At 47.3% G+C, this 26161-nt stretch overlaps 1 long non-coding RNA gene across 1 annotated transcript in view; it reads left to right on the top strand.

Moving 5' to 3' along the window:
• The window catches only part of LOC141086390 (uncharacterized), an 87318-nt gene extending 68665 nt beyond the window's left edge, over positions 1–18653 (top strand). Inside the window, exon 2 of the long non-coding RNA XR_012231587.1 lies at positions 16439–18653. This is a non-coding gene — a long non-coding RNA (uncharacterized lncRNA). The remainder of the gene's footprint in view (positions 1–16438) is intronic.
• Positions 18654–26161: the final 7508 nt, after the last annotated feature.

Raw genomic sequence — 26161 nt, forward strand, 5'->3', positions numbered from 1 at the left:
GGGGAGGAGTCAATTGCCACAATTTTCAACGGGGTCTCTAACCTGACTGTCCCTATCTTGGCCCTGGAAACGGTGCTGGCACTGACCAGGTTTAGAGAGGAACCGCAGTCCACCAAAGCTGTGGAAAAAAAACGACATTTGTCTACCAGCAGTTCAACATCAAGCAACAGCTTGGAGCATGAGGAAAAAGGTACCTGCGGGTCTGGGCAGCCTCCTCGATCACTACCCAGACCTAGTAGTTTCCCGACGGCTGGGAAGACGAGGGACAGGATGGACAGTCTCTCCTCCAATGTCCTGTTTCTCCACAATAAAAGCACAGCTGTTTATCGCGCCGGCGTCTCCTCTCTTTCTCTCTGATGGATGTGGCACCAATCTCCATGGGGATTGCACTGGCCCCAACTTCCTTGCTCCCAGTGAACAGAGGGGACTCAGATTGCATCACCCCTCTGGCCCTTAACCGTCGATCCATCCGAACTGCCTGTGTCATGGCATCTTCCAGGGTATCAGGAGGCGGATGCAGAGCTAGGGCGTCCTGAAGGCGTTCCGCTAAGCCCCTACGGAATAGACCGCGGAGAGCCGCATCATCCCAGGTGACTTCCGCTGTCCACCGCCGAAACTCAGAACAATACCACTCTGCTGAGTGCCGACCCTGACGTGCGCTCATCACCATGTCTTCCGCCAGGCGTACTCTATCAGGCTCATCATAGATACGGCCCAAGGCCTCAAAAAACGCATCCACAGTCATACGTTCTGGTGCTGTGGGTGCTAGTGAAAATGCCCAGGCTTGTGGGGCACCTCGCAACAGGGAGATAACTACCCCCACCCTCTGAAATTCTCCCCCGGATGAGCGAGGTGTCAGGGAGAAAAATAATTTACACCCCTCCCGGAACGCTCTGAACTCCTTTTTGTCTCCAGAAAATGAGTCAGGCAGTTTAACAGGGGATTCAGGGGACGTAAGGGATACATCCCTACTCTCGGAAGACATAGCCCCTTGCATAGTATTAACCAGCTGCTGCTGGGTATGAGCCATACTGCGCTGTTCAACACTCATCTTCTGGAACATTTGAGAGAGCTGCTTCACTTGCTCTGACAATGCCTGCATCGGGTCCATGACTGCAGCAGACCCACCACACACTCACACACAGGTAGTAACAGAAGGATGAGTGGGGGGGAGGAAAAAGTAATAAGGTCGTTTATAATATCACGCTTACCCTTATCTGCAGGAGGGTAGCGTGACCGGTCAGCGGTCCCGGCGTAGGAACTTGGACCACGGGGCTGTCAGCAACACAAACTGAAATATCGCAGGACCTGTGGAGGGGGCGGAGCGCTTGTAGAAGCACTCAGAAGCTGTAGGACCTAGCACCACGTGACCTGTGACGTCAGAGGGGGCGGAGCTTATCGCAGGGACGCTGAAATGACAGGCAGAGGGCTCAGAAAGCCAGGAGTTTATACAGTAGCGATGGTCGGGCAAGCCAGAAGTCATACACAGGAGAAACAATGCGGTACAGAGTCAGGAAGAACAAGAATGGTCAGGGAAGCAGGAGGTCAGGCACGGGTCAGGCTGCACAGTACAAAATCAGAAAGCCAAGAGACAGAAACCAAAATCCAGACCAGGTCATACACACAACAAACACGGAAAACAGGCGAGAGGCACTTAGCAAAGGCAGGGTCGGACACACTCAGGTATGAAGTATAAACGACAGGGAAGGTTGCTCGCCTGTGGCCATAAATACCCTCCCTGAGACCGAAGAGAGGCTCCAAGCATTAACCCTTCGCTTGTCAGACCAAAATTCCAGATACCATGACATTAACCCTTTGCTTGTCAGACTAAAATTCCAGATACCATGACACCCAGTCCCCAGACCTGAATATCATTGAACATCTGTGGGATGATCTGAAGCGGGCTGTCCATGCTCGGCGACCATCAAACTTAACTGAACTGGAATTGTTTTGTTAACAGGAATTGTCACAAATACCTTCATCCAGGATCCAGGAACTTATTAATAGCTACAGGAAGCGACTAGAGGCTGTTAATTTTGCAAAAGGAGGATCTACGAAATATTAATGTCACTTTAATGTTGAGGTGCCCATACTTTTGCACTGGTCAAATTTTGTTAAAATGCAGATTGCTCATTTTCTGTTAGTACAATAAACCTCATTTGAATCCAGTCCATCAGTTATTAGATATATGAAACTGAAATAGCTCTTGTAAAAACCAAAATTGTTATAAAGAAAAAAGGTTAACATTAATAGGGGTGCCCAAACTTTAACATATGACTGTAATCTGTACCTTTCGTTGATAAAAATGGTGGCGAATCTGCGCAAGTTTTCAGAAGTGTTGAGTCCTTTGGCGTTAAAGGAAACAATTTTCAGGTCTGCCATTTATGCTTGGCTAAGAATTCTTTAACAAACTATATATTGAGGTGTGTACAAACTACCTGGTCCCCAAGGTCAAGCAAAAAACAGAAAATAAAGGCTTAGAGAGGGATAGCCATAAGTGAGAGAATAACAAAAACAGAGGAATAGCTTCTGCAGAGGAAACTCATAGAGTGCAATCACAAACAGAGAGTATATGTGCCCTCATAGGGCAAGACAGAGGCCCCCATCCTATGTGGGGGAAAGAAAGGTTAGAAATTGGAAAGAAGACATTATGATAACAATAAAAATCAGCATCTTTAGAGTAAATTCGCATTCTCAGATAATGGGAATGGTGAAAACTAAGAGAACCCTAATGAGTCAAGAACTAAAATCAACGAAGGGCTTCGTAAAACTAAAAACTAGGTTCTTTGCCATTAATCTATTATTCTGAGACCAAAGAAAGGGTGCTGACAGCGTTAGCAGACTACAGTGGTTGGGAGGTTTCTTAAATGGGTACAGTCTGGAGTCAGGTAGCATCTCTTGGATCCAGGGATCTCAAAGGTGGACATCTCCTGTTTTCTTGGCATCCATCTCTAGGGGGAAGACCTGAATGATGCATAGATGTAGAGGGAGCCGGGGAGTTTTTCTGCCTGCTCCCAGGGCCTGATTTAGCGTTAAAGTAGGCCAGTGGAGTAGCACGACTTTTAGTAAGTCCAAACTGGACAGGAATGCTGGCAAATCCTCTGAACTGTGTCACATAAAGGACTGTGTTCCTTTGCGGACTGTTAGGGAAAAGGGAAAACCCTAGACAAAGAGAATTGCTTTGTTTTGGAGAGTATCCAATAGAGGCTTGAGTGCTGAGCAATGCGCCAAAATATATGGTGTGAAAGATCTGGCATAATTCAGATAGGTTTGTTTTTGTAAGTGAGACATTATTTTTTCCAGGCTGCCTAAAGAATGGACTCTTTGATGTTTGGACAAGGCAGATTGTCCCTAGTGGAGGGGTCATCTGGATCAGGAGGATGAAGGTCCCTATGCACCCTGGAAATTTCTATTGCAGCCCAGGGGGATGTCCAAGGAGGTTATTGAAAATAGTCAGGAGGATGAGTGGGAAGTCAGCAGTGTTGATTGATTCTAGTAATTCTCTGATGCAAAGGTTGTTCCTCCTGTTTCTATTTTGTAGATTGTCCAGGTTTTGTTTGAGTGAATAAGCTGCATAGAGTGACTGCGTACAGTATCTTGTAGGGTCTGTAGGGTAGATACATTGTTCCCTTGTATTTGGGATAGCACATCAACCCTAGTGTATGAGGAGCGGTCAGACCAAAGTTGGGCAAGTTCTTGTTTACACTCAGCAACAACCTGGATATGATGGGTATCAAAGTATCCACATTGTGACATGCATTTGGAACCAATACATATCCTGTATATAAGTGAGGGGAGTCTCAGCCCACAAGGAGCCAATGGACCCACTTGATGGGGATTCGGGCTAAGTCCCTACATGGGGCAATGTTCAGGACTGTTATCCTTCCTCCACTAAGCCATGTGGGCTCATTTCCCCATTGTGGATATCAGGAAACTGTGGGGTAGGGGATGATGTGGGGGATCCTATGCTGTGGAAATTTCACATTATCCCAGGGACTGTCTTTTTAATGAAAATGGAGCGTCCTGTTGACTGTGAGGCCCCATGATATATGTGACCCAGGGAGGGTTGGCGTGGAATAACTACCTCCAGATCTCTTAATGGTAGAGAAGGCCCTTTGGTCTGCTGATCTGTTACCTCCACATGCTGATCCTTCCTTTCAGGGAGTAATGTGGGGGGAAGACAGCAGAAGGCGGGAGGTGCAGACACACTGGAGATTCTTGACCGCTTCTTATCTCTCTCGGTAGACACATTGCAGCTGCCATCTTGTAATGGCGCCGCTTCCTCTGAACTCTCCAATGTGGGAACTTTCCCGGTGTCTTCGCCACAGACGAGACTCTGCAAGGTGTCCTTGTCCCAACACCCAGTCACCTGGTCTAGTGGCGTCTCCTCAATATCTGATGCATGGAGTGAGCAGGATGCAGAGAGTCCCTCTGACTGCATTGCCTCTGGCTGGGGTTGGTGATATCCGCTAAGGTCTCTGCGTGTGAGTGAGGTACGGTTCAATATCCCCTGGGGGGATGCAGAGTAGTAGAGGACTAGATTCATGCTTTTTCACAGCAGATTTACCCATGATGAGTTGCAGATGCCAATTGTTAGGGCAGAGACACACTGGCGTATTTTTCCTCCGAGAATCGGATCGTAAAACTTGCACTGGCTGTCTGCTCTCCTGACCTGAGCTTGACAGCTGCATAGTAATCCATCTCGCTGTCATGCCCAGGTCAGGAGAGGTGCGGGCCTGTCCGTGCTATGCGATGCGATTATCGCATGAGAAATTCGGCAGTGTGACTCCAGCCTTATACAGATGGTGCTGAGGAGCTACAGGAAGCATATCTTTGTACTCGGCCATGTCTAGCAATCGGCTACATCAAGCGACGCCACTCAAGCTTGTTTATTTATTTTTTTTATTATTTCAGTGACATTTTTAAAAAAAAAAAATTGTTTTTATCACTATTCTTTGATTTTATGGGTTGCAAAACTTTTACTCTTATGTCAATGGAGCTGTGTAAGTTCTTATTTGATTTGTGCCTTAGGCTTTCTTTTGTATTGATACCATTTAGGCATACATATAATATTTTAATGACTTTAAATATTCAAATAACTGGCTATTTGTCATAGGTGAACCACTTGCAAAATGCAGGCTATAAAGATCAAGCACAATCACAAATATACCTGTTTAATAAACCAGTGCACAATCTCAGTAAAAGGAGATGCCGCCGTCTGCCCCGATGTGCATGTTTAACTCGGCTTCTGGTGACAGGTAACCACTCACCAAAATTAACGTTGTTAACCTGAAGATATGCGTTTAATCTGCAGGTTAACAGAGTTATAATGCACGCAGTCAAATGCAGTATTCAGTTTCAATCATGGAGGCGGAGGGTTCACTCATTGCTCTGCGTATAACCGAGCCACCTGGCCTTGACTGACACTCCCTCTACATTGAGTCCGGCTGTCAGTCTGGGCCGGGGCAGCCGTAACATCCGTGGTTCTGTATTCTCAGAGTAATGACTGAACAAGCGGTGCCCCCGACCCCATGACTGCAGACGAATGCATGCTGGCGGGGGGAGTAAAGTTTTTTCCCCGCTGCATTCGGTTGCATGCAGGTGTCAGGAAGCATAATAACGCTGTTAACCTGAAGTGTGACCGCAAGTCTGCAGAATTATTTCTAGTGACAGGTTCCCTGTACCAATAAATGTACCAATAAAAATGCTCGCCACCCTAGCAATAGCTAGTCCTGGTATATAGTCTCCCAATCTTGCATATGCTCCCCCCAAGCCTTGTATATGCTCTCCCAGCCTGTATATGCTCCCCCATCCTGGTCCCCCCATCCTATTATATGCTCCCCCATCCTATTATATGCTCTCCCAGCCTGTATATACTCCCCCATCCTGATCCCCCATCCTATTATATACTCCCCCCATCCTGCCTGCACAGATGTTGTTCAATACATACATACTAATAAAAAAAATCCTTCTTCTCACATTTCCCCTGCTCGCCTGCAGTGAGTCGTCTGCATTAAATATTTAATTGGAAGAGCGCCGGAGTCAGCACGTGTGCATACCGCGCTATCCGGCGCCATTTTGCTGCAGACATTGTGTGTGCGAATTTGTCTTTAATAAAATGCCTCCAGAGATCGCGGTATGCGTGATCGCTGACTCTAGTTGTCATCCCAGGTCCACTAAAAACAGCTTGCCTAGATCAGAAAGGGTCTCCAGAATGGTATCAGACAAAATCTTGCTCCCCGTCAGACTACATGACATGTCAGTTAAATTCAGAGATAGGAATTATCCTCCCGAACTACTCAAACAAGAAAAAACAGGACTTTGACCACATCACCCTCATGCACCCAGGACAAGAATCTTGAACCCTATACCCTTTGTCCACACGCCTCACCCCCTAATGCCCAAAATTCACAGGATTATTAACAAGGATTGGGCACTCCTACATTCAGCTAATCCATCTATTAAGGCATTTAAATCACTGGCCCTCATGTGCACCAGGAGACCAAGGTATATTAACCCCTTAACCCCCAGAGGTATTTTCGTTTTCATTTTTTGCCCCCCTTCTTCCCACAGCCATAACTTTTTTATTTTTTCGTCAAAATGGCTATGTGATGGCTTGTTTTTTGCGGGACGAGTTGTACTTTTGAATAACACCATAGGTTTTAATATATCGTGTACTGGAAGATAGGAAGCAAATTCAAAGTGTGGTGAAATTACGAAAAAAGGGCAATCCCACAGCTGTTTTTTTTCTTTCACCATGTTCACTAAATGCTAAAAATGGCCAGACATTATGATTCTCCAGGTCAGTATGAGTTCATAGACACTAAACATGTCTAAGTACTTTTTTATTTAAGTGGTGAAAAAAAATTCCAAAGTTTGTTAAAAAAAAATTAAAATTGCACCATTTTTCAATACCTGTAGCATCTCCATTTTATTTGACCTTGGGTTGGGTGAGGGCTTTTATTGCATGCCAAGCTGACGTTTCTAATGATACCATTTTGATGCAGATATGATCTTTTGATCGCCCGTTGTTGCATTTTAATGCAATGTTGTGGCGACTAAAAAAACGTAATTCTGGCATTTTGACTTTTTTCTTGTTACGCTATTTAATGATCTGGTTAATTATTTTTTTATATTGATACATCAGGTGATTCTGAACTCGGTGATACCAAATATATGTGTGTTTGATCTTTTCTTACTGTTTTTTTTTGGGATTTGGATGGTTTGCCCCCAGCAGTTCGCCCCCAGCAGTTCTTCCCCGGGTACATTTCGCCCCCCGCACATTTCGTCCCCAGCATTTGGCCCCTAGGATGTTTCATCCCCGTACATTTCACCCCCACACATAGGGCTCCCAGCAGTTTGCCCCGGATGTTTCACCCCCAGCAGTTCGTCCCCGGATGTTTGTACCCTGTTTTGTCCCCAGAATTTTATGTTTGGATGTTTCGCCAGTTTGTCCTTGTGGTTCATGAATTCCCGTCCATCATCAATGTCTTTCCCCCAGCAGTTCGCCCCCGGATGTTTGTACCCTGTTTTGCCCCCAAAATTTTGTGTTTGGATGTTTCGCCAGTTTGTCTTTGTGGTTCATGAATTCCCATCCGTCATCAATCCACATGTCACAAAAGTACTGTACAGAGTGCTGCACTTTTGTGACATATTAAATCGCAGTTTCCATCTGTAAACCTCACAACTAGAGATGAGCGACTTTGCCTTTTTTAGGGTCGAGTCGGGTTTCATGAAACCCTACTTTCTCAAAAGTCGAGTTGATCGAAATCGGCCGACTATCGTGATAAGTTGAAGGTCCGACTGAAACATGAAACCCAATGCAAGTCAATGGGGAAGCAAAGTCGGCAGGGAGTGGAGGACAGTACATGCCGGACCGCTTTTTTAAAGTGCGCGAAAACTCTCTCTCTCCGGACGCAGTGTACGTCCTTGCTCAGTGGCTGAAAAAAGTCACGTGCAATCATCTGGGAAATCCGACTTTGGCGCTCGTTTTGCGGACCGCATGGCCGACTTCACGCTGTGGTCGGGTTTCGGTCGGCTAAACCTGACTTTGCCATAAGTCGCCGACTTATGAATCTGGCCGACCTGTTTCGCTCAACTCTACTCACAACTGATTGCATTATAGTGTCAGAGCATTTTGCCCGCAATTTTAACAAGACATTTTCCAAAACATTTTTAAAACGTTTTTGTGTTACAAAAACATAACACGAAAAAAATAAACGGATTCAAAAAATGTAGTGTGAATGAGGCCTAATTTAGGTGGGGAATGTAAACCACTCTAAAATCAAAACATTTTGTGAACTTTTACCTGACCCAGCACTGACCTGCTTTTTTGCAAGTTTTGTTGCAGATGTAACAATTTTCATGTCAGGTGTCCTGCAAGTTACATTAGACTAGCTCTTATTCCATCTTTACATCAGAATATAGCAGTGTCTAAAATTTCTGCAAAGAGAGAGGTGTACTAGCACAAAAAATCAGTCAGCTTCCATAGCAATTCACTTTCTTCAAGTATGAATTCAGTTCGGTCGACTTGCAAGGGACGTGTTTGGACCAATGAAGCATCTGGTGAAGTGGTGAAAGTAGCCAATCCATACAACCACGCAGCACAAGCAGCAAGACCTGAAGCAATCCGACTTGTCAATGAGGCGGTCACCAGGGGAAGGACAACACAGGAGACACCACAACAGATTCTCACAGAAGTCATTTCAGGAGCCCATTCTAATGTTGCAGCACTTCTCCCAAAGAAAGCATCACTGAAGAGAACAATACGATTATCAAGGCAACTTGGCAATATTCCAATGTTGCCCCAAACCCTTCATCAACTTGTTATTCCCCAGGAGTTCCAGGGGATCAATATTGATGGTATCCAGCAGCAGTTCCTTCTGCATGACTCTGGTAAGCATTTATCATTTCCATTATGCAGAGTTATTGCAAAGTTTATGTTGCACAAATGTGAAAAATTATATGTTACAAAGTGCTGATGTGGCGCCCCTGAGGGTTCAGTCGCCACAGAGGTACTGCACCTCCTCCTGAGGTGTGGTGCCCCACTATCCAGGTAAGGTGGAGACACCTGACCACACTCCAACACCTGCATCCCACACAACATAGTAGTGTAGCAAATCACCCTTTGGTGGCTTTCTGCTTGGAACACGAAGCGTGCTGGGAGGCAGGTGGAGTTTAGTTTGCACTAAAAGAGCGGGAAGAGGATAGGATTTAGTCAGTTAGTCACAGGAGTCTGATGAGGTCAGTCTGTGAAAGGAGATCCCCTGAGTGGGATGGATGAAGGAAGTGCTGCAGCCGACCTCAGTGATCTGAGTCCACTGGCACAAGAAAGGAACATTGATAGAAAGCCTGATTCTTCATAAGAAGAGAAGAAATAGTACGGAAAGTGAGGAGAAGAGAACCAAGGATCAGGGTTAGAGGAGAACCCTTCCCAAGTTCTAAGCGCAAGGCCGGGGTCCGGTCCCCGAGGTTGTATGGATACTAATGGTCCTGCAGCAAACACCGGAGGAATAGAAGTAGTGACCACTTTATTCCCACATCAGACTTGGGGGCACAACAGCAACGTGTGTGAGCCAGGACTAGGTAGAAGGAGTCCCCGAAGCAGGCTACAGCTGTCTGCCGTACAAGTAGAATTCTTAGGAACATCTGACAGGAGGAACTCCAGTGTAACTCAGTACTGTGAGTACTTCACTAAAAGGCGCTAAGAGGGAGACGTTCAGAAAAGGCACATATGTTGGCAGAGTGTTGGAAAGGAGTAATCATCTTGCCTGGAAATTGGCTGAGCTCCTGACCCGGAGGACACGGCACGGGTACGGGCACCTGTACCACAACAGACTGTGAGTAAAGCTTTGGAACTGCATGCCCTGGTGTCCTCCACTTATTCCTGCGTCAACCTGCCCGGCACTGCCACATCCCTCCTGCGCCCGACACTACACCATCTAAGTGTCACTTCACCTACTCTGCCCTGGGACTACAGCCCTGCCTGTGGAGGGCTATAACATCATTGCTGCACCACACCATCTGTCCGAGAGGAGCTGTTTGCAGCGTCGGCTTAACATCTTCCTTGCCGAACACCACAGGTGGCGTCACAAATCACTTATAAACTTTCACCACCATAAGTACACTGAAACGAACCCTTTTGCAATGAAGCCCCAAGGCCACGGACCGGGTCACTGCTGCCATGACAACTCCCATTGAGAAGATCAACTGGCCTGGTACCGAGTACCCCACAGCCCTGGCGTGTGAGGGTGCTCCACTGATATAGAATGCTATGTGATTTTTTTGCCTTAAAGTGAAACTTTGATGATAATATAATGTAGGTTGAGGCCTACTGATTCCAACTATGCCTCACTTGTTTAGTTGCAGTCTAATTCTCTGCTCAGCTTCAAAGTAGAAGTCCTACCTTTAAGATACAGGATCTACATCAAAGCAGAGTGAGAAAAGCAGCGCAGCAGCAGGCGGTGAGTATTAATTTATCCTTGCCATACTCCAGTAGGTGACAGGCACCTACCAGAGCATGGTAGATCCAGGGGGCCCGCTGTTCATGGGCGCATTACAGCCCTTGGCGACAGGCCCCCTGACGGCCCGGGGGCAGTGGCGTCCCCTGCCTACATGGTAGGTACGCCACTGCTGGACTGCATGTAATTTTTTTAACTGCATTTTTTCATCAGTATGTGGATGGGATTTAGACATTTACACTGCATATGACCTCGACCTAATGAACCATTGAGTTAGTATGCTTTTTTTCACAAATACTTCTTACATGTTTGCTCATTTTTCCTGATGTAAACCTTTTATTATCATGGAATTCAGCATTTTGCTAGTTTTTGCTGCCGTTAATCCTTTCACGACTTTGAAAATGTGACATTTTTGAAGCTTGGAAGCATTTTTAAACAGTAATATATCATTTTCCACTGGGACAATACATGTCGTAGAAAAAAATATTGTTTCACCCCTTCACACCAGATTTTGCTTCAGTTTTACGTTTCTGTTATAAAATCAGAAAATCTGAAGCAAAATGTGAGTTTTTAATGTGAGATTTGAACAACGGATGCTTCTGATTAGGAAAATTTATTGTGAATTCATCCCGAAATTCTCTGTCTGCTACTTGTTACTTTTTATTTTGTCTCTCTTTATTTCCTGTACTAATACTTTCACTTGTAATTAGGAAGTGGACACAGCCGTATCTTGATATTTGGAACAAGAGACAATCTCCATCTACTGGCCCAAAGTAAAGAGTGGTTTGCTGATGGCATGTTTTCCACTACACCATCCCTGTTCAAGCAACTTTATACAATCCATGTAGTCAACAGCGGCCTTGTTGTTCCTGAAGTGTACGCCTTGCTGACGGACAAGAGCCGTTCAACATACCAGAGATTGCTACAAGAGCTGAAGAACATGCAACCTGGACTGCAGCCACACAACCTGATGTTGGATTTTGAATTAGCTGCAATCCAGGCATTTGAGAGCGAATTCCCCAAGCTCGAGAAGACCGATTGCTGCTTCCATCTAGCACAGTCAGTTTGGCGTAAAGATCAAAATGAAGGACTCAAGGTGCAATATCAAGGTGACCATGAATTTGCTTGTTGGATACGCATGATACCTGCCCTTGCCTTTCTACCAACACAGAATGTTGTGCCTTCATTTGAAGAGTTAGTAGAAAATCCTGACTTTCCACAAGTCATACCCATTGCCAACTATTTTGAAGATACCTATATTGGTCGAATGACTGGCAGAGGACGTCGGGCACCTTTGTTTCCAGTTCAACTATGGAATATGTATGAACGAACATTAAATGATCAACAGCGAAGAAATAATGATGTTGATGGACGGCACCGTAGCTTTCAAGAAGCATGTGGTACTCTTTTCCCAAATATATACCAGTTCATTAACTGTCTGAAACATCGCTTTAGCGATATTGCTAGCGATATCACTATGTGTGAAGGGGGCTTGAGACCCAAAATATGATTAGTGAGAAGTGAACCTGCCAAAGTTTAGTTCGGGCAGTTCCGTCTCAAACACACAAGAAAATCCGGGTTCGGGTTCAGCACCCCCAAACTATCATCTCCCTTGAACTCAATGGGTATGGAGACTCAGAGGAGTGGAGGATCGGTCCACCACATCCTCATCACTGACCAGATAGTAAAAAGAAAATATATATATTGCTACTTACCCTTTGCTGAGGTACCGGCTGACGCGGAGGGTCCTCTTCAGTCCTCTTGCATGCACTTCCACATTGTGTAAATATGTCATCGTACCCCAGGGAATCCCTTTCAGGATTCCTAGCTAGGGATTCCCTTGGTCAAGAAGACTCTCCACACAGGTCGGGACCTCAGCAAAGGGGAGAGAAGCAATTTTTATTTTCTGATGAGCAAACTCCGAACATTGCCTGTTTGGGGTCAGTATGGTTGAACCCGAGCAGGCAATGTTCGATACAAACCCTGAACTTTCCAGATCAGGTTTGCTCATCACTAGATACAGTATGATATGTAACGGATGACAAAAAGAAGCCTTTAAGTGTAACAACACTAGTACATGAAAAAATAATGGTCACTTGTCTTAGATCAGGGGTGTCAAACTCATATTCACCAATTTAATGGTTGTCCCCAAAGGGCCGATTGTTACTGAAAGACTGGATACATAACCGAGTCCAGTCGCGAACATGCATTTCTCTGCACAAAGCAGTGCATGCCCCTGTATAAGGTATGTCACTGTGGATCAGCTCTTTACCAGGCACTGTCACAGCTTCCCTGGATCTCACTGAAATCATGGAGATCTATGGCTGCAGCTTCCAGTCACTTGTCCTTGTTGTTGGTGCTGAAAGCTGCTGATAAACAGCTGGTTCAATGCAGAATACAACTGGACCCTATTCTTGGCCTAATCTGAGGAATGGGCATCAATAGAAAAAGGGATCCTGAAGTGAGAATACCACTTTTATCTGCTGCTCCATTCTTTGGTATACTGGCAGAGTGTTCTGTGACAGCTAATCCCAAAACCCCCCTTCTGAAGACCTGATAAAGAGGTTCTGTAAAAGCTGGTTAACCACCACTTTAGTTCAGCAAAGCCAATATCTCAGTTCTGCAGAGATGGTTGGTGGGATTAACCCTGTAGTCAGTCAACAGGGGGTATTCTCATGCCGAACAGCAAAATAAGGCAGCTTGCTTTCAGCAATCATGTTGTGGTAAGCATGCTGCTGATCTTCCCCTCCTGGTACTTACCTAGAGGTCTTCTGCTCATCTTTGCCTGATCTTCTCCTGGCTGTGTGGGCTGGTGATCGCCATGCTGGATTAGGAGGCCACCACGAGTACTCTTCTTCCCAGCATCCTCTTCTTCTGCCTGATCTCATTGCAGCACTGCACATGCGCAGCAGTGTCTTGGTGACAGGAGAGGCATCCTGGCCCTTGGATTGACTGATAAATGGGTCAGGAGTGACATCATGTCAGTGAGCGGCCAGGAGACCTTCGGCTTCACTGCCGTGGCATTCATCATGCTTCATGGATCAATGATCCAGGCAAGATGAAAAGACAGCCGGAAGCAGGAGAAGACGTCACGGGGAACCACTAGACTGCACTTCGTGACCCAAGGAGCTGCAGCTGTGACAGGTAAGTATGTCAGTTTTCTTCTAGGGTGATAATACTCCTTTAAGGCCAGCCAGAAGAGACACTGGGTGAGCTGCTGAAAAGGCAGCCACAGGAATCCCCAGCAATTGGGGTCCTGTATATTTTACCCGCAGGTATGTTCAGCCCTAGATGTTTTGTTCCCTGCATGTTGACCCCAAAAGCTGAGGGTGAAACATCTGGGGTCAAAATGCTAGGGGCGAAACATCAGATGGCGACACATCCAGGGACAAAATGCTGTAGGTAAAACATCCGGAGGCGAAACATCCAGGGACAAAACATCCAGGGGCGAAATGCTGGGGCAAAATGTGAGGGTGAGTCTTCCTGGGGGAGAAATGATAGGGGTGAAATGTACCAGGGGGCAAACTGCTGGGGGCGAACTGGGGGGGCAAATTGCTGGGGGCGAACTGCGGGGGACGAAACTTCCTATAACCGTTTTTTTTAATGGGGTGATTTGAACTTTTATATTTTTTTATTTTTTTAAAAACTTTTTTTTTAACATTTTTGGCATGCTTCAATAGTCTCCATGGGAGACTAGAAGTTGCAATAATCCAATCGGCACTGCTACATACAGGCAATGATCAGATCGCCTGTATGTAGCAGAAAAGCTCACATGCTATGAGGGTCGACCACAGGGCGGCACTCATAGCAATCCGGCAGTGACAACCATAGAGGTCTGCTGGAGACTTCTGATTGTCATGCCAACCCATTGGTGACCCGCGATCACGTGACGTGGTCACCGATGGTTGGTATTTATGGCGCGCTTGCCAGAAGCGTGAGTTAAATGCCGCTGTCAGAAATTGACAGCGGCATTTAATGGGTTAACAGCCACGGGTGGATCGCGATTCCACCTGCTGCTGTTGCGGGCACATGTCAGCTGTATAGATCAGCTGACATGTGTCCGGAAAGGTGCGGGCACAGCACCGGAGCCCGCACCAAATAGGGGGAGTCCAACATCAGCGTACACCCAATGTCGGAAAGGGGTTAAGAACAACCTTGTCAGAGCAGACATAATCAGCTCTAAATTATTGCCCACCCAGCAATTTCTAGGTAGTAGGAGAATGGGCACATTCCCTCATCTCAGTTGTGAGGCATTTTATAATGTCATTAAATTCAATGAGGTCCTACACCCCAGAACAGGTCACTCCTTCTGAATTAAGGGATATTTCACATGTGAATCTAACTTTGTAGAAGCACCTTTTCTATCTATCTATCTATCTATCTATCTATCTATCTATCTATCTATCTATCTATCTATCTAGTACCTTTTCTATCTGGGCGAAACACAACACAACACGACAAGGATCGCATAGCCAGCCACAAATCTATAATCTGCTGTAGCAACACATGGTTACCTCTTTCTTCTCATTTTTTCAAAGCTAGACACACGGTATCATAGTTATGTTTTCAAATCCTGGGGCAAGTCCCCAGACCATGATGTACCACATTAAATTACTCAAAGGGAGGCCTTCTGGATGCATAAACTCCAGACACTGACCCCTCTGGGTCTCAAAAGAGAATTGGATCTATTGTCTTAAATTTTCTAACCATCATTTTTGCCGACCACACAGATCCGATAATTCCCTTGTCACAGGAACCACTTTCTCCCTTGTGTCCCTGGCTGGGAAAGTTTCTTTCACTACTGTGCTCTCTCTCCTCATCTTCTCCTTGCTCGTCCCTCCTCCTTCTACCCTTCCCCTCTTTCTAATTTTCCCCACCCCCTTTTTCTTTTCCCTTTTCTCCATTCCCACACTTCACATCATCATGTTCACTAACTCCCCACTGTTAATACTTGGTATTTCTTTATTCCCCTTCATTTCCTCGTCATACACACCACAACACATTATTACCATAATCCACTCACATCGCAACCTATCATACTGCCCCCTAACAATGACATAGAAGTAACAGGACGCACATTGCAGCATCACGCCTCCCCATAGCTACCGGTCATGTGATGTGTGACGCGGCATCACACAACGTCCTATGATGCACACTTCTCACATCATGTGATGCTGATGTCATCATCATCCTGCCCCCATCATGACTCTTGACCTCCTAACACTTGCCCCAAGCAAACAGCGTCATGATACATGTGGCGCCAAGACAGAGGGCATTTCTTATGACACATGTTATAAATAACTGGCTTTTATGACCCCACCCTACCAAGGCTCGCACGCCATAGGTGCAGGTGTGCCTATAACCACGGTAACCAAGGTAATTCCCATGGGTCTCTGCCACCCTTATCCAAGAATCCTCTTGGGGTCCCTTCCAGTTCTATCTATAGCTACTTCTTTACTTTTCAGGAGAAACCTTTCTACTTTACCCCTCCAGTGACTAACAGGACCTTTGGACAAGCTCAGCACACCAAGACACAATCCCCGTCTTTTTATCTTTTTCTCTCATCATTCCATTCTTGAGTCATTTTTGTCTTTAATTTTTTAAAGTTTTAGTATTATTTTTTTTTAAATTTTTTTTATACTTACCCTTTCATTCACTGTCTATTAAATACCCAAGTAGCCTCAAAAACTACTTCCCTCTTTTGTACTGGTAGCCCCATTCTAGCCCCATGCAACCACTCATTCTGCCCTCTGGTTCTGTGTTTTCTTTGGAATATTTTCCACTGTGCCTTTCAGTACGTAATCATGTTCAATTATCCAAATCACTGCTTGTATTTAAAGAAGTACATTACAATGTTTGCTGCTATACTCATTGAAATGCCAGAGACTCCATTTTTGGGTATTTTTTATTGTATATATTGTATATATTGTCTATATGTGTTGTCTAACAGTATACCAATTTCTTCCTCTCCCCTCTAGAATGACTTTGTGAACAAGTCCCGGGACCGGATCAATACGTATGGTCACATTCATAATTTGCTTTTTATGCTTAACCGGAGCCTACACCAGAGTGTGGGGTGAATTTATCTCACTAGTCCTAGGGGCTTACTAGCTCCTTCCACCTGCACCTCGCCTCTACCACTGTGTGATCGCCAATCCTCCTTTACAGGCACTGAGCCCTGTGCCACACTCCTCCTCGTCCACTTGCCAGCTGGCACGGGAAAGGGAAGAGAAGGAGAGACGTAGAACTGTAACCTAAGCATCCATCAGAATGAGAGACAAGTACGGAACGAAGGAGTAGAGAGAACAGGGAGGAGACGTGGGTTGGAAGAGGAACCCTGCCTATATGGTTCTGCAGCAGACACCGGTGGAGTAGTTGGCTGTAAATGCACTACTCCCATGCAAGACTTGAGGCACAACAGCAATACAGATAGAGAGCCGGGAGTGAGGCGTCCCCGAAGCAGGCTACAGCTGTCTGCTGTGCAAGTAGAGTTCAAGGAACATCTGTTAGGAGGCATTCCAGGGTCACTAAGCACTGGAGTACTTCACACCACAAGGCGCATTGGCGGAGTCATTCAGGAAGGTACATGTTGGCGGAGTGTTGGAGAGGAGAGCCCTGACTTGCCCGGGAGGTTGATTGAGTCTCTACCCCGGAGGACACGGCACGGAGGCAGGCACCAGTGGGTACCACGAACTGTGAGTAAAGCTTTGAAACTGCAAGCTCTGGTGTCCTCCATTCATTCGTTGCTAACACCTTCAGCACCGCTACATCTGGGTACCAACATCCACACCATCCTGCGCCTCTCCTCATCCATAGCACCTACACTGCCCTGGGACTACAGCTCCACCTGTGGGGAGCTACACCATCTTTGCTGCACCACACCATCAGTCCCAGCTGATCTGCATGCAGCGTCGGCTTACTACCTCACCTGCCGAACACCACAAGTGGCGTCACGAACTATTACATTAACCACAAATCACCATTGATATTGGGCGCCCAGGGCCACGGACCGGGTCACCGCCGCGGTGACACATCCCCCCTGACACCGGCCCGGTACCGAGTACCCCACAGCCCTGGGAGGGCGATCCAATTTTGGCGTCACGAACAGGATGGCGACACCCGATACCATCGGGTTCTGTGCGCCTGAGATTTATTGGACTTTACACTTTTGAAAATGTGCAGAAGACCTAATTTGATACACTGTAAAATGGACATTAGAAATGGCCGCTGGCGTGGAGAAGAAAGGCATGAAGAGATGGGAGGTCCTAGGAAAGAAGAGTCTTGGGCCTCCCCTTCCTGAACTACTATGTGACAGCTACATGGCCCACCCCCCAAGGGGTTCGTATACTGGCTTGGTATGGAGGCGCTGGAAGAAGATGCCGCCCCCGGAAGGAGGGGCAGGAGAAGCCAGTGGCGGGAAAGGGGCCGAGGCAGGAAGAAGAACGCCATGACGAAAAGAGAAGTCAGTAGAATGGGGGGAGGAGAAGCCGCTCGCCCCCAGGCCACCCCTGCGGAGGCTGCGATCGCTGATCCATCCTCAGCAGCGGCCGCCGCTGCCTCACAACAGATATTGCCATTGGATGAGCCCTGTCCGGAGGAGATATATGCAGGCCCTGGAACAGAACGGAGGGCTGGCACCGTGTCCCCGCCTGGACTGGGCGTGGTTGCACCCAGCCCCACCGACGACCCCGGCCGAGGCTGGCCTGGCCCCGGCTCGGATCCAATTGCGGTCCATCCCATCGGTCACCCCGGGAGTTGCGGCTGCCGCCATCTATCACCAGGAACCGGAGCCAGACACGCGGCTGGAAACGCCAGGTACGGTTGCTGCCCCAGGCCTGACCCTAGTTTTGGGAGTGGAACCCACAAATAGGAATGGCCCAGTTGACCTTTGGCGGTGACCCCAAGCTGCAGTGCTGCCGTCCGAGGTCCTGATGGACACTGAGGAATCGGATTTAGAGGAACCAGTGACAACACCGGCTGAGTCAACAACAGCAGCAGTTGATGTTTTAGCCAGTAGTCAACAGCAGGATGAAGACACAGCAAGTATTTCATCTGGTAGCAGTTCCAGTACAGCTTCCAGAACCCCAGGAGGGGATCATCAGCATTAAAGTAAATTTCTACAATCTCGTTACCCAGGAGGGTTAGTTGCACCAGTTGTGCCCCATTTTTGGTTATCATGTTTTTGTTTTTTTTTCTGGTAGCACTTTTGTTGCCTAGTTCTTGATTGGCAGCGTTCCTTCATTTGAACTACAGTGATCATGATCTTGGAGTGTATCACAAACTCTCTTGTAAATAGTTGCGCCTCTTTAGGTGCCCTATCTTGGTTTTACATAAAGAGACACTTTGCGAAGATACTGTTTTACATAAGGACACTTTTTGAAGATGATGTTTACCTCAAAGGACACTGCAAGAAATCCCGGCTGGGAGCGGTGTCCAGCACTTACAAGAACCTTTGAACTGTTTTAGTATAAAGTATTTGATAATGTGTTTTATAAGAGTAATGTCTGATATAGAGATGAGTAATTTGAATAAAGAATGGAAAGTGACAGGTGACGGACCAGGTATTTGCGGTCAGCGTCTTGCGTCTAGAAGAGAGAAAGAAAATGGTAAAGAAATGTGTTATAGAGTACCGCACTTTAGAATTAAGAAAAATTTGCACTGTTTAACTTAGAATTTTAGATAGAATTGTTGGTAACGTTCAAGAATGAGTACCTCCTATACTAGGAAGTTTAGTACAAGAAAAGTTTGTTCTGCATTGCAAAATTTTTGTATGTTTCTTTGCTGTCAACTTTGTCTACCTTGCAGCCCGCAGATGTGCTGTGTTTAACGGGGGGTATGTGGCGCCCCTGAGGCTCAGTCGCCACAGAGGTACTGCACCTTCTCCTAAGGTGTAGTGCCCCACCATCCTGGTAAGTTGGGAGCTCCTTTCCACACTCCAACACCCGCACTCCACACAACAGGGTAGTTCTGCACACCACATTGAGGTCCTTTCTTCTCCTATCTATTAGGAGCACCTTTGGTGGCTCCCTGCATGGAACACTGGATGTGCTGGGAGGTGGGTGGAGTTTAGAACCATATAAAAGATTGGGAAGGTTTAGAATTACAGGTCAGTCTGACAGGAGGTCAGTCTGGAGTGAGTCCCAGAGGAGTGAGAAGGAAGCCACTCGGTGAGGAGTGGGGATCCCTGGAAGAAGGGATGGAGGAAGGAGTGCTGCAGCTGCCTCAGTGACCTGAGCCAGCTGGCATGGGAAAGGGAAGAGAAGGAGAGACATAGAACTGTAACCTAAGCATCCATCAGAAGGAGAGACAAGTACGGAATGAAGGAGTAGAGAGAACAGAGAGGAGATGTGAGTTAAAAGAGGAACCCTGCCTATAGGTTCTCAGCGCAAGGCCGGGGCCCGGTCCCCGAGGTGGAGTAGTTGGCTGTAAATGCACTACTCCCATCCAAGACTTGAGGCACAACAGCAGCACAGATAGAGAGCCGGGAGTGAGGCATCCCCGAAGCAGGCTAAAGCTGTCTGCTGTGCAAGTAGAGTTCTAGGAACATCTGTTAGGAGGCATTCCAGGGTCACTAAGTACTGGAGTGCTTCACACCACAAGGCGCATTGGCGGAGTCGTTCAGGAAGGTACATGTTGACGGAGTGTTGGAGAGGAGAGCCCTGACTTGCCCGGGAGGTTGATTGAGTCTCTACCCCGGAGGACATGGCACGGAGGCAGGCACCAGTGGGTACCACGAACTGTGAGTAAAGCTTTGAAACTGCAAGCTCTGGTGTCCTCCATTCGTCGCTAACACCTTCAGCATCGCTACATCTGGGTACCAGCATCCATACCATCCTGCGCCTCTCCTCATCCATAGCACCTACACTGCCCTGGGACTACAGCTCCACCTGTGGGGAGCTACACCATCTTTGCTGCACCACACCATCAGTCCCAGTGGATCAGCATGCAGCGTTGGCTTACCACCTCCCTTGCCGAACACCACAGGTGGCGTCACAAACTATTACATTAACCACACACCACCATTGATATTGGGCACCCAGGGCCACGGACCAGGTCACCGCCGCTGTGACACATCCCCCCTGACACCGGCCCGGTACTGAGGGCCCTGGGAGGGCGATCCAATAACATTTATTTATTATTTATTTTTATATAGCGCTAACATATTCCGCAGCGCTTTACAGTTTGCACACATTATCATCGCTGTCCCCAATGGGGCTCACAATCTAAATATGCACAGAAGTTGGCACAAATGGGTTTGAATGGCTACTAAAGGTAACATCCTCACCTGTGACCTGTGACAAATGCTAGGAAAATTGTTTAGGTGCAAAGGAAAACCCACAAATAACATGAGCTGAAATACTGAACGCTCTGAAACTATTGGTGTGGCTGTTTCAAGGTGCACAATAAAGAGGCACTGGAAGAAAAATGGGTTGCATGGTCGAATCACCAGAAGAAATCAAAATGACCCTGATCAAAAGTTCACATACCCTACTTCCTATTAACACATATAAGACACACCAATGAATAAAATCCAATTATAATAAATAACCATAAAACAGAATATAGTATTCCTAAATTACATATTAGTTAATTCAAAAACTCAGTGAGGTGTCAAAGTGAATGGCCACCCATTTGGATAGACTAAAAACACAAAAGGGGCCTTGAACATGCACTAGAAAGTAAACCAGAAATTCCAGGAAGAAAATTAAAATACCTTTATTAGTGACAGTAAGTAGTACTATACATTAAAAAGTGCTTGTACGCGAGGGTAATAATATATATCAATATAATCCAAAATATTAAAAGAATAACCACTGACAAAAAATATACATATTGTTATCAATAGTCCATAAAAATATTGCAGCAGAAACCGTGCAGGGCATGAAAAGTGTCTAAGTGTAATATGCAAAAAGTGATAAGTGCTAAAGTGCCATAAGCTATAACAAACAAGCAATTATTAAAAATACCAACAAATGCATAAAGTGATAATTCATCACACTGAAGTATAAATTTGAGCAATCAATATAAAGTGCATAAGTGTTAAACTAATAGTATAAACAGCAGGAGTGATGTAGCATCAAAGATGCCCTAAACACAGATGTGCTGCAATTATATAGAGGCAGATCAATACTGAACAATAGAGACAATATTATACCTGGAAAGTGGTGCTATACGTGCGCAGCGCACCCCGACGTGCGTTTGGTAAGAAGGGGTGTGACGAAGGAGTCATACTGGAACATGCGTCACTTACCTGGTACACCGCCGTCCGCCCTCCCATGGTGGGTTTCGGTCCCTCTGGCTTCTCCCCCGGGGTCCCGGCGCGCTGTCTCTGCTTGGCCCCGCCGTCTCTCCTCAGCTTCTGCCTGCAGGAGCAGGATTTTTCTTCGTGAAGAAAAAAGGCTGCTCGCTTCGACCCTGTATAGATTACAGGGGTCTGAATGACATCACACTCATGAACCGATACCCATTATCTCTAATCTTTGCTCTTTTCACTAAACTCGACCTCCGAGGCGCCTACAACTTATTCCGAATCCGCTCCGGGATGAGTGGAAGACCGCCTTTAACACCCAGTATGGCCATTATGAATACCTGGTCATGCTGTTCAGTCTCTGCAACGCTTCTGCCGTATTCGAAGAATTTGTCAATGACATTTTCCGTGACCTCCTGTACTCCTGTGTAGTGGTGTATCTGGATGACATCCTTGTCTTTTCTTCGGACCTCTCTACCCACAGGAGGAGTGTTCGTCTAGTCTTGCAGCGTCTGAGGGAGAATCGTCTGTATGCCAAGCTCAAAAAATGCCTCTTTGAACAAACTTCTCTACCCTTCCTGAGTTATATTATCTCTAATTGTGGTCTAAAGATGGATCCAAGAAGGTGTCTGCCATCCTCAACTGGCCGCAACCCTGCGAGGTGTTAGGGTTTGTTAGAGAAAAACCCGAGAGTGGACCCTCTGGGTCGGGGCTCCAGAACCCCCAAGGGAGAGCGGACAGCGAGTGTTAAGGGCAAGCCCAAGGGAGGTGGAACCACAACTGCCGGAGCCAAAGAGGCGACTCAAGGCTGAGCTGAAGGAGAACGGGATAGCAGGACCGGAGATGGTACACAGGAATGGAGGGGACAACGGGACCAGAGAAACCAGGACTGGCGGGGGCTTGAGCTGTAAGGGAAAAAGAGGAACAAAATGAGGAAGCTATTGGACAGTACCAGAGATATGGACTCGCCACAGGAGACACAGGAGTGCAGACGGACATGGCTGAGACAAAAGGCAGGGACACAGGAATGGCAGGCATGGGCTGGCATGGCTGGGACACAGAGCTGACAGGCACAGCTGAGACACAGCTGACAGGCTTGGCTGAGACACAGAGCTGACAGGCACGGCTGAGACAAAGAGCTGACAGGCACGGCTGAGACACAGAGCGGACAGGCTTGGCTGAGACACAGAGCTGACAGGCATGGCTGAGAGAGCGGACAGACACAGCTGAGACACAGAGCGAACAGACACGGCAAACGGTTAGGGGCCTGAGTTGAGAGCAAGCGCCAGGCGCAAAGACGCTAGCGCTAATCCGATAAGATAATCAGGCGTCTTACCTTAGCAGACGCCGAGTAGAAATACCCGGTGGGCGCCGCCATGTTGGGGGCGGAGCCACTGGGTCAGAGCTCCCAGGGACCCTTGCGGAAGAGAGGGTGCAAGCGCGCATGCGCAAAGCACCGACACACCGAGACCCGAAGTGAGCAACAGCAGGAACGCGCCAGGGAGTGGGGACCCGCCGAAGAGCAGGGATGCACCAGTGAGTAACGACGGTGTCCGTGATACGAGGTAAGAGGTATTCAATGATTTCTGGGATTCGCCAATTACTAAAGGCAATTTATCCCTCATTGCTCTTCTGTGATCAAGCCTATCTCTTCTCTTACTCATAAAGATATCAGCCTTAAGTCATGGACTCCAGAAGCAGAGGATGCCTTCTTACTTTTAAAGAAGTCCTTCGCCACAGCACCTGTATTCCATCGTCCTGAGGGTCGGTTGGTTCCCTGTGGCTTCTTCTCTAAAGCGTTTTCAGCATCTGAATGCAATCATGCCATCGGAGAATCTGGCTTATCTCCGATCCGCACAGAGACTTAATCCTCGACAGGCCAGATGGTCTCTGTTTTTCACCTTTTTTGATTTCGAGCTTCGCTTCTGGCTGGGCGACAGGAATGTCAGAACCTTATCCAGGTCATTTCAGTCTGGCGACCTTGAAGAGGAACCAGCGCACATTGTCAATCCTACCAAAGTCATTTCTGTGGCTCCTTTGGGAATGACCAGTCTGCCACCGGGTAAGACTTTCATCGCAGAGGGCGACAGGAGGAGAGTGTTGCTCTAGGGGCATTCATCCAAGTTGGCTGGGCATGCCGGAGTTAAGAAGACTTTCCTTGTCATTGCCCGCTACTAATGGTGGCCCACTCTGCATCTGCATGTTAAGGAATTTGTCACCTCATGTCCATCTTGCGCTAGGAACAAGGTTCCTAGGCAATTACCCTCTGAAACCCTGTTTCCCCTCCCAGTGCCATCTGCTCCTTGGCAGCATAAAGCCATGGACTTCATTACGAACCTACCAATTTCCTCTGGCTGTACCGTCGTCCTTGTGGTGGTAGATGGATTCTCTAAGATGGCTCATTTCATTATTTTACCTGGTCTTCCAACTGCTCCGGAGTTGGCTAAGATCTTTATTGGAAACACCTTCAGACTCCACGGGTTCCCTCGGCACATCGTTTCTGACAGGAGAGTTCAGTTTAAGTCCACTTCTGGAGAGCTCTGTGCAGACTCATGAAGGTGACTTTGGACTTCTCCTCTGCATACCACCCTCAAACTAATGGCCAAGTGGAGCGGACTAATCAAGTCTTAGCTACCTTTCTTCAACACTTTACTAACGCCCTTCAGGATGATTGGGTCGACCTGCTTCCTTGGGCTGAGTTTGCATATAATAACCACTCCAGCGAGTCCTCCACCAAGACCACTTTTTTCATCATCTTCGGGCAACATCCGGGTATGCCTCTTCCGGTTTCCCTAACCTCAGGAGTACCAGCGGCCGACTCTTTGACCCAGGAATTCTCTAAGATCTGGGAGGACGTCAAGTGGGCACTCAACAAATCATGTGGTAGGATGAAAAAGCACGCCGATAAGAGGCGCCTGGATTATCCTCCTTTCAGACCCGGCGATAAAGTGTGGCTATCCTCAAGGTACATCAGACTCAAGATACCATTGTACAAGTTGGGTCCACGCTACATTGGTCCCTTCGAGGTTCTGAAGCAAGTCAACAGTGTGGCCTACAAGCTGAGATTGCCAGCCTTGCTCCGTATTCCCAATACCTTCCATGTGTCTCTGCTCAAACCCGCGATCCTCAACCGCTTTCACTCTTCTTCTGGTGCTACTTCACAACCTGTTAGTACTGAGAATATCTTTGAGGTGAAGGATATTTTGGCCATGAAAAAGGTTCGCCGGAAAACTTTTTTCTTGATTGACTGTAAGGGTTTTGGTCCTAAGGAGAGGTCATGGGAGCCGTTAGAGAACATCAATGCCCCTCATATTCTAAACAGGTTCCTCTCCAGTCGTCGTGGGAGGGATTGTAGAGAGGGGTATATTGTCACTGCCGCTGTGCCTGCCCGCTGGTCACTTACCTTGTGCACGGCGGTCTGCCCTCCCGCGGCAGGTTTCGGTCCCTCTGACTTCTCCCCCGGGTCCCAGAGCCCCACTGTGTCTCTCCTTAGCTTCTGCCTGCACGCTCTTCCCGGCGTTTGCGCATGCGTCGGGTCCCTTAAAGGGCACCCACGCATGTCTTCAGTATTTTTGCCCTTGGTTGCCTCAGTCCAGTAAACCTCAGCAGCCAATCCGGGTGAATCATGGGGTATTTCAAGACACCTCCTCTAAGGGGAGGTGCCTGGTTATTCACTTGCTACCCACTCAGTAACCCTTGCCCGTGCCTGATGCCTCATGCGCTTGCACTCTTAAAGCTACCCGTGAACACTTGTGTTGCCCTGCCTGCAACCACACGCTCATGTCTTAGTGCCTCTCCTGTCCTTTATATACCAATACTCCAGAACACTGCCCTGGCTGCATAATCCCCTTCCCATTAAATGCTTTCTCTTTTCACATCTGCCTTCTGCTTCAGCCCTCCAGTAGTCCCGTCCTGACGTCTGCTCTCGGTGTCCATCCTGTTCCTGTCTGGTGTCCTTGTATCCGTGTTCCCGGCTCCTGCACCACTGGATCCTCCACCCTCTCGTGGTTCCACTCAGTCTTGGTTCCCATTCACTGCCAGAGCCGCCCCTCTTGGTATCGGCTACCATGGTCTAGTGACCTCTGGGCTTGCTCCTGATGATCCCTGTATAGGGGTCAGTCTCCACTAGGTCAGCCCACCCAGGGGTAGGTCTGTTCCACGGCCCAGAGGGTCCACTCTTAGTGCTTGCCACCCTGTGGCATCACATTGCCCTTTCCTCATTTAGAAATGTCACTAAGAAATGACAGTTAACAGGACAGGAACAGCGGAGGTCAAGATAAGGTACGGCAGACCAAACAAAATTTCAGTGAGAGCTGCTTGTAGGATTGCTAGAGATGCAAATCAGATCCCCAGCTTGACTGTAAAAGACCTTCAGAAAGATTTAGCAGACTATGGAGTCATGGTACATTATTCTACTCTTCAGAGACACCTGCACAAATATGGCCTTTATGGT

This window comes from Dendrobates tinctorius, unplaced genomic scaffold, assembly GCF_039654945.1.
Source record: "Dendrobates tinctorius isolate UK_male_01 unplaced genomic scaffold, ASM3965494v1 ptg000007l, whole genome shotgun sequence".
Classification (NCBI taxonomy): Eukaryota; Metazoa; Chordata; class Amphibia; order Anura; family Dendrobatidae; genus Dendrobates; species Dendrobates tinctorius.